Source organism: Cygnus olor, chromosome 6 (genome assembly GCF_009769625.2).
Source record: "Cygnus olor isolate bCygOlo1 chromosome 6, bCygOlo1.pri.v2, whole genome shotgun sequence".
Taxonomy (NCBI): domain Eukaryota; kingdom Metazoa; phylum Chordata; class Aves; order Anseriformes; family Anatidae; genus Cygnus; species Cygnus olor.
Genome location: NC_049174.1, coordinates 35,535,503 through 35,548,980, shown reverse-complemented (window position 1 = coordinate 35,548,980; position 13,478 = coordinate 35,535,503). Strand labels below are relative to the sequence as shown.

Below are 13,478 nucleotides of genomic sequence, written 5' to 3'. Positions count from 1 at the left end.
ATTACACAGGTAAATAGGGAAGAAAAATGATTATGTATAGTGAGCACTCTACTACCCATTTTTCTGCATTTTAAGGAAATGTATTGCCTGTCTCAAATGAGATCGCTACCACTGGTAATATTTTCCCCCTCATCTTCCTCTATTTAACTTCAAGTTTACATCTAACTTTGAGATCCAATGACTTTAGGTTGGTTTCACTAACACTATGTACATTTTATGGGAAATGTATTGGTTAAAATAAGTATTTCATCTCATGTAATTTTATTGACTTGTGTTAAAATGCATTGATTTTGGCTGAAATATTTGGATTTCAGGGTAGATGCAATTGTTCTGGTAGGAGTGCATTGGAGTCAGTTGTTGTGTTTCAACAAATACATTTCCATTGAAAAGCAAATTTAACATTTGAAAAGATTAAATGGATGTTAATCAGTCAGGCATCGTATTTTCAAACATGCCAGTCTTTTTTCTAATGTGTGAAACATTATAGCACTCAAAAGCATTCTTTCTAATCTTACTCTATTAATCCTATTCTTAATGTACATAATAGTAAACCTATTGTGTCGTGTTTGCTTTATTAAAATGCGTGTTCAAATTAGTGATTTCTGTCTCTCTGTCTTAACTCAGGGTTAATGAGGTTGGCTGACTAATGCCTATTTAATTTCTCTAACCTCTGCAATGTAATTGAAGTGAGATGTGAATGCAACATGTTTAACCTCCCAGCAAACAAGAGCCTTCAAGCTCCTGGTCTGAAGCAGTGCTATCATCATCATCTGTGATAGCAGGTAATCAGTTGCACCTATTGATTTGACACGGATTTCCATCACTTCTGCCAAGTGTGTTGTAACCCCTCCAAAGCCTCCTAGTGTCTGAAGTTACTGTCTTCTCTTCCGTGCCTCCTTTTCTGCAGTTAAAGTGGGAATACTTTCCTGTCTGTCCTGGTGTAGAATAAATAGCAATGTTTTAAAAGCATTAGAAAGTTTTAAGCCTTTGTTACTATCAGAGACCCAAACTTTGCCATTAGCACACAGAGTGAATTTCTTTGGTGCTAGTACTGGAAACCAATACCCTGTACATAAGAAAAGAAGCTGCCACTTTTGAAACAAAACCAATACCAAATATTTAAGCTTAAATCAATGACCATATAGCTTTTTCCCTATAAATTAGTTTTCATATACAGTTATTTTGCAAGCTCTTTAGAGGAGTCCTCAGCAAATATATATATTATATATTATATATTATATATATATATTTATTTGTTTCATCACATCCATAGACCCATATTTTCCCCTTTCATGTCGAAATCCTTGGAAAAGGCTGTGAGAGAAGGAATCTGCAGTTATTTTGTAGAGTCCCCTCCCTGTTCCCCCCTCCTTGTAATTCTCCTCCAGTTTTCTCCCATCAGGAGAAATTGCTCTTGCTCCCTTCTCCACAACTAGTCAGTAGCTCAGCTTTTTGGCAGGTTTATGTCAGAGATGACAGATCTATGGAAAATATGGAAGTGGTAATTCTGGACAAACTTTGGCAAAGCTGATTGTCCATGTCAGCAGATGGAGCTCCCATGGGCCTCAGCCCTGCTGCGGGCACCGAAATGGCCCCGTGGCTGCTGCTCCGCGCCTGCCAGTCTGGTCCCGTGCTCCTAAAGGAAGTGTTATTTGTGCTTTTTGGGTTTCTCTGCTTCTCAGCGGGCTTGACAGGCTATAACAGGGATGGAGTAAGCAGGTTTATAAAGCTGTTACTTCTGTAAAAGAAATACACCAGTGATACAGCTCTGGGATGCTGCAGTTGGTGATGCTTGGCCATGGTACTGAGGGTGGAAAAGCCCCGCTCTTGCTCCCTTCCCCATGCCATGAACCCTTCCCTCCTATAAACCTCTGCCTGGAGTGTGAGGGTGACATTAGATTCGAAGATTGCTTAAAATGTGTATCATAAAGCCAGCTACAACATTTTTTAATGAAAATATGTATTTAATATTACTGCTGAAGAAGAGATGCGACATATACATCTTACAGAAATGTTGTTTTACATATATACATCCTTCCTGTGAACTTAGCTATTTTTTTTTCCAAATTTTGGTGCTCATCTAGTCACAAATCTCATGTGAATGGTAGGTTAATATTCAAATTCTGTTACGGCTACCTTTAATAACATAGGTAACTCCTAAACATGGGAGTAATTTTCTTACATACTGCAGGAGTCTCTCTGCATACACAACTCCTGGTACCTCTTAGCAGCCGTTATTCAAAGTTAAAGGCAAATAGACCTTTATGGGTTGAAATCCAACCAGCATGGCTTATCAGCAAATTAATGACTTACAAACCAAAAGCAATTCTGCTACATCTAATATTCCGCAACTGCAAAGCAACATATTATATGCATTAATCAATTTGTCATAAATGAACCCCTACTTTGTATGCAGGCAAATAAAATAGTAATGCCACAACGTTCTTTATTCATAAACCAATATGTAACAAATAAATGGATTTTGATGTAAGCATATTTTATTGTACAAGTGAGGGATTAAATCCATATGCTTGTTACACAAATTTATATAACCTGTATGGATCAATATGTGATATATATAACCTATTTTAAACTCTCATATGTTTGGTACTTCATAATTACCTCAATTTTATGAAAAGTTCCTGGTTTTAAGACAGTCCTAGAAGCAATTCGGACTTTTAATTAAAAATTTTACTTCGGTTTTAAAAAGGTCATTTTAGCCAAGGGGAGATAATGTCCTTTTATAGTAGCACATCTTGCTTCTCTTCCTAATTGATGTTATTTGCTGGCTGCTGAAGAATAATTCATGCTGCTGTTCAGGAGAGGAAAAAAAAAAAAAGGAATTTCAGTAATGTTATTGCAGGTTTTTTCAATAATATTTTCAGTGTCAGTGTTCATGTTTTTTTTTTTTTTTGTCCTAGTAGGAAAGTGATCTTTTAAAAAACCGATGTATACCACTGCTTTTAATTGGTGGAAAAATGTGGTATTTTACTAATTAAGTACAAAAGACTGGCAGGTTGTGTTTACTCAAGAGACAGTAGTGTGTGCTGTGACCCACTGGAAAATTAACTGTTGAAGCACGTACCTGTCCACTAGCTTCCAACCCAGTCCTGGCATTTCTCATCTGATTTCCTTTTGTATAGGAAAGTATTCTGTCTGCGACGTTCACTGCAGAGAATTAGCTCCAGCACTGTGAACGTATGATGTACCTTTTAAAAATAGCAGATTATTAAATCTAAAAAAGAGAGGACAATATAACAGTTCAAAGAGAATATGTAAAGCAAGAGCTGAGCATCTTTCAAAAATCAGAATAAGTGGTCTTTAAAACCAAGAAAACTTTCTATGGAATTTTTTTCCTCTGAGGCAAAATGTTTTCTTCAGAGGATGAAAAGTGAAGGGGATACATTATGGAAAGCAAATCAAACCAAGTAAAGACAAGCTATAAATTGACGAAAGCAATCAAGGGAACAAAATGCAAAATGAGAAAAATAAGGGGAATATTTTGACATCTTGATTTTAAGAAAATCTCTTCCTAGCTTTTCTAGTGTCTCTAGGAGCAGCTCTGCAGTTGTTGCATGGTGTCTGTTCAACTCAAAATAACAGGAATAACAGGAACTTAAAGGCAAAAGTTGAGTAATTAGTTGCAGCTTAGACACATCTCCAGTAGCCAGATCATGTCCTACAAGGACAGAAAGGACAACTCAGACGCTATCTTTCCTTTGGCTTGTGCATGGCAATGTGATGCTCAGCCCAAAATCGCCAAAGAACATTTTGGTATAATTCAAGAAACTCATGCATGTGACTGAACTTAATTTATTGACTCCATCTACTTGCTTACAAATAACCCTTGTGTTTAGACCACTTTTTGGTCCTGAAATCATAACAAGAAAATATTTTCACTACATACCAAAGAAATTTAGTGCTTCCCTTGACTTGTTAAGGCACTTCCAAAGTAAGAGATTTACAAATGTTTGCTGTCGGTTTGCTCTGAGAATCAAGGATCCTGCTGAGCGCTAAGAATTAGTGAAAATCAATGAATTCTTAGTATGCAGAAGGTCAGATAGATATGTTTCTAAAATACACAGATGTACAATTAAAGTATTACAGTGCATATGTGCCTTGTTTAAAAGATCTCTTTACGACAGATTGTTTCTCCCCTCAATCTATCAAGTCGTTAATTTTAAATCTGGAGGAAACACACATTCCTATGTAGGTTACTCTGGAAAGTGGTTATGTCGCATTGAGCGTAATAATACATATTTTTACTGTTGTGTGTGCTTCTGTTTTTGTGTCAAATGGCTTTCAAAGCCATTGCTATCTTTTATGTTAGCTACAAAGTTATTCCCTTTGTTTCCTAGTACATCTCATGGACTCTTACATTTCAACCTTTATTTTTTTTCATTCCCCTAGACAGACTAGAGCTCCATCTCTGCGCCTTTGCCTGACCATTCCTGCATTAACCTAGATTACTTCATTTACTGCCCTATTCACTTGATTTGGAGCCTGGATTTTTCCAAAGGTGTACCCTCAAGCTTGGCATGCAAATTTGTGGTTGGGTACCAACATAAGTAATTTGACCATTAAAATTGCAGAGCTCCCTGCACTTCCCACAAAGTCAGATGAGCACTTCTTAGTATACAGGGATGTTGAGTTTAGCAGACTGTTTTTTTTTTTTTTTTTTATCTCGTTTTTGCCAAGCCGGTAGAGTACCTCAGAAGTTACTTGCAGTATTGGATGATGTTCAACTCTTTATTGTGAATTTTGAGCATACAGCTGTGTGTCAACACTGCTTCAGATTATCTTAAATTCTAAATAGAATTTAGAATCTGCTGTCTTTCTGGGTTTATTTAGAGGTGAAAGTCCAGCAATCAAAAAAATGTAGGGGCTGTGAAAGAAGCCTTTAAGACTTACCTGAAAATTGCACCAAAATAGTATGCTTCTAGAGGAGGAGGTCACATAGTTGAGGTCAGATGTACGTGTTTCCAGTTAGCTTACATCATGGTTTATTTCTAAAAAGATTTGTAAAAGCTAAAGTATTTGAGCAAACCATTATTGTTAGATAGCACAAAATATCAAAAGTTCAAGAAGGAGTCACTATGTAAATCGGTAATGGAGATTTTCAGCATATAAAAAGCTTTTCTTTGGAAAAGCTGCGTTGTCTGTGAACATTTTTCTAGCTGATGCTCTAACTGCTACAGGACACTTGTAGGGTAGCTGATAATACAGAGAGCATTGTCATGTAATGTTGACCTCAGAGGTGGGTTTTCACTGAAAATCAACTTTCGGGTTGCAAAACTGGCTATGATAAATATGATGAGCAGCTTTATAAAGAGGAGACTGACAGCTTTAGCTGTGCACAGTGGCATTGATCATACTTGGAGAAAGATTGAAAAAGACGGTCAGGTAAGGTTCAGCTTCAGAATTTTCGCTTTAGCCTGGTCTAGTCAAGTGGCGTTGATCCTCGGGTGAAGGTAGCCTTGATGTTGACTTTGTCAAGACTATAAATATGAAGCAGAGGAGATGAAGTGCAGGCTATGTACTAAAGACCGTATAGCATGCTTTTCTTGTTGCACTTGAACAACTGTGCTATAGTGGAGACATTGCAATGGAAGTGGCATTTGGACAAGGCTCCTGCACTCCCTCCTGGTTGAAGAACCCTAGGAATTAATGGTTTGGAGTAACTGATCTTTTGAATTGAAACTAGATCAGAGATTCTTTGACTGATGGCCACTTGTATCAGAAGAGCATCCTTCAGTGCAAAGAGCAACCAGTCACTGAACATGTTCAGAAACTGTGCAATAATTTGATTCTGTGTTGGGTTTGGTGAAGCAGAGCCAGTCCCAGAAACCTCCAGTGGAGCACCAGTGGTTGTTCCTTTGATTTTTATCTTGCTCTGTCTGCGAGGTGTCAGTGTTTTGGGGAGAAACCTTTTGAAGTGGTAGTATGTGTTTGTGGAGCTAGTTAGGAAATAAAGAAACTTCATTGCTTATTCTGCAGACTGTATGCATCAACACATTGGAAAAGTGTTACATCTAGAAGTTAGCTGTAAGCAGAGAGACACCATGACTGATTTCTTTGAGGACTGAAATCTCCTCAGGTTGTTGCGGTGTGAATCACTGTGCAGATGTGCTGGAGGAGACTATGGTGAGCCAAGTTGCTTGTGGGTGTAATTATCTGAACACAAAAGCATGGGGAGACAGAGGTAGCCTCTGAGGGGGTATCCTCCTCAGTCCTACTGAAATCAGGATTACATTTCAGTCTTGCAGAAGCTGAGCGTGTGCATTGGTCCCGAGCTACGAAAGTTCCTGACAAGTCTTTCCATGATAGGAGGAAACATATTACAGATGAAGGACAAAGCTGTTTTGGTTAATGTGGCAATAATCAGGAACTGGGCAAAAAAAATGTTCTTGGAGCTCTTCAAATGCACCCAATCTATGCTGCTGGTATAACAAATTACAGGAGTAATGTGGGAAAACACAGAAAAAGCTACTCTTATTTTGAAGCAACAGGAGTAGAAGGGAAAGTTAAGGCCTTTCTGACACCTTTTTAGTTGTACCAGTGCTATTAATTAACTCGAATTTTAATTGGGGGAATAGAGGGGACTGAGAATTAAAACAAACGATCCTGAAATAGTGCTCAGCAGGGCCAGCAAATTGCTGCAAGATACTGAAAAGCTGAAAGATTACAGGTCTGCTTAGTTACAGGGACTGCTTTAGGGACCACAGGATTTGAGAGGAGAAAATGCTTCTTTGGGGACTGATTATAATGTGGAGAAATCTCTGTAAATGATAATGTCAGCTGTAACATGCTCCTCCCAGGGCTGAAGAGCTAGGGACAGACAAATTTTAATAAATGTTTCTCTGAAAGTCTGTAGGAAGTTAAGAAGTACCAGCTTTATGCTCTTTTGGAATAGCCTGGCTTTAGCAGTGACCTTGTTTTATGTGATTTCTTGCATTCTTGCTTCTTATTTTATTTATCTAATAATTATTTATAATTACAGAATTGATCTGTTTGAAAATGTTTTTTTTCTTTGTGTAGACATCCCTATCATAATTTATTACTCTGCGAGCCATGGAAAAGTGTTAACAGATACCCAGTAAAATATATCTTGGTAATTCTCCAATAATCCAAAATAATTGTAGCAAATTGTGTTGTTTAATGAGTGGCCTTAAGTTACCTGTATGGAAACTGCTGTTCCTCTGGTTTCCTCCACTGGGACGGACCTGTGATCTCATACAAAAGGTCTTATTTTTCTTTTTGGCTGGGAATGCTATACAGAGGTTCAGAAGAATGCCAACTTTTATTAAACCGGTATGTTCATCTAAAATATTAAAGGAGTTCAGTTTTAAGTTTTTGACAGCACTTTGGGTCAAATTCCTGTTCAGGCTAAATTGGTTCAGTCCTCCCAAGCTACTCTGATCCGAGCTCCTACAAGTATAAAAAAGCTTCATGAAGCATAACGTGTCTCTGACCGTTTCTGTAAATGTAGCAAGGAAAATCAGACAAGATGGATAGATCAAGGGGAAAAATCTTTGCTAACCAGTCAACTTGCAATAAAAATAAGAAAAGGAGGGGCTGTAAATGAATTGCTGAAGTAGCACAGCAACCTTCTTAAGGTGTAGAGGAGAAGTGTGAAGCACAGGAGTGACTCAGCTGAGATGTATAAATCTCAAACTTCAGGCATTCTGTTTCTTTTCAAATGCTGCCATGTATACTAATCCCAACTAAACCACTGTTCATTCAGTATTCATGAAGGAAAAGTCATATTTTTAAGTCAGCTTCAAATAAAGTGTTCCTGATACTAAGATCAACACTGGGATCGGTATTTTCAACTTGGACATTGAAAATTTCGGATGAACAGGTGAATTTTGAGAGATGGTAAAATAACAGAAAAAATAAATAAATGTCAACCCCAAACATAAATGAAACAGTTTCCATAGGAACACAGATGTGCGATGTTTGTGCATGTCATATTTAGCAACATGATTGCATGTTTGTTCTGACCTTACAATTGAAAAAGACCATTTGAGAATTCTGGCAGTTGAGGATCCTAACAAGGGATCATTATGCTAATAGCTCCTGAAATATCCCTAAACTCCTATGTTAAAGTTCATAGCTGTAAATGGCTCACAAAGAACCCGAGGTAATAAATCATTAAATGACTGAGTTCCACTTTACCCTCAGCAGAGTACTCTGCTGGCTGTTGGTACAAAGGAAATGTGCATGAAAATGTTCTTTAATGTATATCGTGGTGATCTTGGAAGCCGAAGTGGAAGCAACATTGAGCGGTAACCTTTATCCCGTAAATACCGTGTTTTCGTAGGTTGCCATTAGGGTAAATTTCCCCTGGGGCTGGTTTTGTGGGAGCTGCCTGCTGTCTCACAAAGCCGTACCTGCGTCGGCAGCCCCTCCTGCCTCTGGGGCCTCTCTCCCTGCAGAGCCGTATGGGGGTTTGTCTTCCTTTGTAACAGGGCTCTCAGAGCAAAATATGTATTTGTAGAGATGTGCACGAGCTCTGTGGAGGTCTTTGGAAATACAGGTGACTCCAGATAACTTGTTGATTGGCGTGAAGTATTTCAGCGTCCAGTTGCTCTGCTGTTTGAGCTGAGTTTTGTAGCACTTGCAAAATGAGCAGAGTCCATATGAAATTTTCCAACTGCTGACCAGTCGATAATTTTAACGTCTACCGATTTGAGTACGCAGAAGTGTTTGCGTTGATAAAAAGCTTCCCCCGCTGGCTCCTGTGGCTTTGCTTTTCTTCTCCTGGGCAGATTCAAAGTCGCAACCTGAGCTGCGGCCGCACTGAGCCTCAGCAGGTGCCAATGGCACTTAATCTCCTCGGAGGCACCATGCCATGACTTGCTCGCTGTGCAATTCTCTCATTTCTGCTGCAGTTGTAAAGGGGGCCTAAATTGGAACATAAATTGTCTCTAGTTAATTATTTCATTAAATGAGCAATGTGGACCGCTAAGCATTATTATTCCCATTTTACAACTGGGGAAACAAAGTTAGCGATGTCTTAGCGATACGGATGTGAATACGTAGTTGCATAGCTGGATTCTCATGAGTATCATAAATAAGACCCAAATCTGGCATGTTTCAACTGTTCTGGTCATTGAAAACAGACTGGTAATGAAGACAAATTTGTGCATACGCTGTACTTGTTCTGAATGTACAATTTCTACTCATCTCTGCTAGAATCAAATGTGAGGTCTGAACTCTGGCTGCAGAATGCTCCAGGATAATTAGCAAGCACAAAAACCCAAATCCCAGAATAGGATGTAATAATACTGCTTATCTCTTTGTTGTAGCAAATTCAGGTGCTCTAAAAGAAATCTCTGCTTAGGCCCTCTCTTTCATCTGGCATGTGATTTTTGTGGAGATAAGGGTATGCATTATAATCCGGCGGTATTTTTTTCAAGGCTTTTTGTGTTATTCTTTTTTTATTCGATAGAAACAGTTCTTGAAGAAAAAGTGTTTTTTTTTGTTTCAGATTACCTTTCAAAACAGAGGGAACGCGTAACGTGACTGGGTGCTTGTAATGACTTCCTTATGTTCCCAAACATTTCCTTTAAGGCTTGCCGATGTGTGGGTTTTAGTGCTTCCTTCAGTTAATCAGAGATGTCTGAATGGAACATCAAGGACTCTCAGGTGAGTCGGTGACTACTCTTGGAGTACTTGAGTTGTGAAAGAAAAAATTAGATTTCAGCAGCTTTAGCTTCCACGAAGTGACTTATTAAAATACTTTATTTTGGCTCATCAAATCACCTTGCAGTGCAAAAACAGAATGGAAATTACAGCTGCAAAATGAGACTGGTGTCAGCATATTTTTTTTTCCCCTCCGGTAGGCAATGCTTTCCCAGATCTAAATCTTTTTCGGCACGCCAAGCTGAGGTTGGAGTGGCATTGCTGAAATGCCTTCGTGGGGCGTGCTTATTGATTCCTCCTCTAGTACAAATGGACTGAATGCAGGGTGTCATCTAGGCTTAGAGGAACGCTTTCCCTCAAGGGTGATTGTCTATGTAACATGCTATTATTCATTGCAGCAGACGATTGCGTTATTGAAGTATATAAGGACTACAGGCACACGTACACTTCGGTGCTGTAATTAGTTGTGGTTTTTTTTTGCTTAACGTGACCTACCAGCAGCACTGGGGCATTGCGGGACCTCGTAGGCAATGCACTACATTGTTGATAGCGGGGAGCCGAACTCCTGGGTGAGATGTTTGTGGGATCCTGCGGGGAGCCGAGGAAATCCACGCTTCAGAGGCACGGTGCCCTGCCGAGAGAGCTTTCACAGAGCCACTCGCTGCAGCTCGTGGAGAAAATGCTGAACTTCTAAGTGCTCACCAGTGTGTGTCTCATCCAGCCCGAGGGAAATAACCGGGATGTGTTTATAAAACACGCTCTTGCCGCCAGCATGCAGGAGGGCATGGGAGAAAATGGGATCCCGTGTCGCAGCAGCCCATGCTCGTTATTGGCGTGAAACAGCTGAGAGAGGGGTTGTGCGATGTGTTGTAACTAGAAGGAAGATCGGTAGCTGCCATGTCTACAGGCTTCTTGTGGGATGAGTGGTGTGTAGTTTTATTTCTGATTTTATTATCGGTCTGTCAGTCCTTTTGAAAACATTCCTGGGGAAGAGTGGCTCGCCGTTAGGAATCCTTACAGCTTTTCTGCAGTCTTTTACTATGAATGTAGGGCATTTAATTCACATTATAGGAACGTTTGCCTTTTTACCTTCTAATCAAACAGAGCAGGCATACATCTGCATATTAAAATAACTTATGAATGGCATACAAAAATGTGGTGCTGGTTTCTAATAGCGAGGGTCAAGTTTGGTTACCAAAATCCATCAGCACTTCCCAGCCAGCAGAATCTGGTTTTGCTTTAGGGTGGTTGTGTTGCATGGGGCTGACACCACTGAAAGGTCTCATTTAGCTGTAATTTGCAGGCATTGAATAAAGATGCCAGCCCTAAATTTTAGCCTGGAAAGCAGGAGCAAGCAGCTAGATGTTTGACCTATGCCGTTTTGTGCCAGGTTGTCAGTGCAGCGGGTAGCTTGGGTCTCGTATGTTTTTACATTTCAGGTTTAAGAGCCCAGGACAATTTGTAGTCCCCCATGAGTCCTGCTTCATCCATCAGTTTCCCATCTGTAAATTAGGGGTAGCTCCCTAAGTAGGAGGTCTTCACTGGTGCCAAACGAGTAACTCTTTCCTCAAAATCTTCGGAATACAAAACTTTAGTAAAATTTCTCATGCAGTAATAATCACTGCTCTTCCCATGCTCGGAATAAAAATGATGGGTCTGTTGCTGTAAGACCAGCTCTGCTGGCCATGCCGAGAGTAGTTATGTTAATCACCACGGGAAGGCTGCGTTTCAGAAGAGAACAGAAAACATTCCTCTACTCGTTTTTAGAAAGCCTTTCAAGAAAGACTTCTTCCTTCTGGGTGCCTGTGCTGCGTAATCTGGAATATTGTTGAACATCAGGTGGATCCAGAAAGGGGTGCTGAGTGGTACCAAGAGTCGCTGCGCCCTCTCAGAACATCTGGGAGGTTTCTGTGTCTGGAATGTGCAGATCCCCTACCATGTAAGCCGCAATCTGTGCTGTAGAAGCACAATTTCTAATGCAAAGTAAAACAAACTCAGAAAAAAATTGATACGCAGTTTCCTGCTTTCATCCTTACATCACGTTTCTAGCCTAAATAAGACAGCTATGATCAGCATATGCTGATGAAGGGTGGTATTTTGTTCTTGGGTATTTGCTTCATCACCGGCATCTGTGGCCCAAAGGAAAAATCCAGCTAAGGGCTGGTTGGCAAAAAAAACATCCAAGTGTAGTGCTGCTCTCTCCTGTGGCCATTACCAAAACAGCAGTGGCTTAAGGCAAAGAAAATGAGACGGGCAAATGCAATTTTTAAAGAAAATCCTTCATGCCCTCGTGAGTTTTGAGGTAGGTTTACCGACCAGAGTCTTCTTTCCAAGGGAGCTTACCCCCCTCCCACCCGAGGGACAGTCGGCTGCTCGGGATGAGCTGAGGCATTGCTGGGTTTGCCAGGGCCCCCCAGGCTGTCTTGCTTCTTCCTTGGACCTGTGAACCTGTAAAGCTGTGTTGGCCTGCCTCACTGCTGAGTTTGTACTAGTAATGCTTCAACATACTGATATCCACAGAGAAAGGATTACGGTCTATAAAAGGCAACATTTTCCAAACTTGGGCCTTATCTTGTTTAATCATAGTCTTAAACTCTGCTCTGATTAAAGTCACAGACCCAAGTGTGTTTGTGTTTTTTCTCTTTGCATACAATTGGGGAAAAAAACAATTCCTCACAGGGTGTTGCATGACAGTCCGGAAAAGGAGGCAGATGCAACCATTCTGCAGGTTCATCAAAGTGTTTAAAGAACACATATTTGGCTTTCAGGATATTATCAATCAAATGCTTATTTTGGAGTTGTTGCTATCATCCAAGTCTAGGTTTAAAGATCAAATCAGAAGGTCAAGATTTCAGACATTTCCCTCCACGGACCTCTTCTGGGCATATGGGTTTTTTGATGCAAAGATAGACGGCTGGATTTTCAAAACTGTTGAATACATAGCAACTGCAAATGATCTCCGAGGGAAGACTTTTAAAGCTCCAAAAGGGCACAGAGCAGCTGTACCCTTTAGCAACTTGAGGAAACTTCATTAAGTGAATGGGAACAACTGTCTGCTCCGATAACCTGCTACCCCGTGCAGGTGCCTGGCTCTCAGCTAATGTTTTTTTAATGCCTTGGCTGCAGTAATGCTTCTGAAGCTAGGCAGTCTCTACTAGGAGCATATTTGAAATTGTGAGCCAAAATTTGTGTGTGGTTTACTGGTGCATTGTTGTGATGCTATTGTTTATCTATCTGCACTTCCAGTAAAAATGCATTCCTTTTTACAGTTTCAATATATTTTCTTTATATTTTAGAATGGCTTTTAGACCATTAATGCTCATTTTTTTTTAATCTCCTCATGAATACAGTCGTGATATTTTTTCAGTCTCCTAATGAATATGGTCATGATATTTTTTTTCAATCTAATGAGTACAGTTGTGATATGTATATATATTTTAAACTAATAGTGTGGCACAGAATAAAACGCAATACCAAAAATCAGACCCATTATTTGCTGTCCTCTGATGCAAAGCACTGCATGTACTCAGACGGATGGTTAGAACACATCTTACAAACTAATAACCAAAAAACCCCTGAATGTTGTGCTACACTACCAACAGGTACTTAGCTTTAAAATATGTGGGGTTTTTGGTGCGAAATGAAATGCAGTATAAAGGGCTGATGATCTTTTCCTGCAGTCCCTGCCATAACACTGCAGTGTAAAACTCAAGACCAGCTACCATACAAAGCAGCTGGCACCAAAGAGAAAAGATGCAAAAGCTTTCAAACTACCACAAAATGAAATGAAAACAATCTCCTATCAGAAGCATCTCAGAAGTGTAGTTGCC

At 39.8% G+C, this 13,478-nt stretch overlaps 1 protein-coding gene and 1 long non-coding RNA gene across 7 annotated transcripts in view; both read left to right on the top strand.

The window, feature by feature from the left end:
* The window catches only part of LRP1B (LDL receptor related protein 1B), a 684,970-nt gene that overhangs the window by 23,949 nt on the left and 647,543 nt on the right, over window positions 1-13,478 (top strand). The window lies entirely within an intron of this gene.
* Window positions 353-12,989, top strand: LOC121072092. The gene is made up of 3 exons (XR_005820993.1): window positions 353-782; window positions 9,494-9,651; window positions 10,150-12,989. It is a non-coding gene; the product is annotated as an uncharacterized LOC121072092 (long non-coding RNA).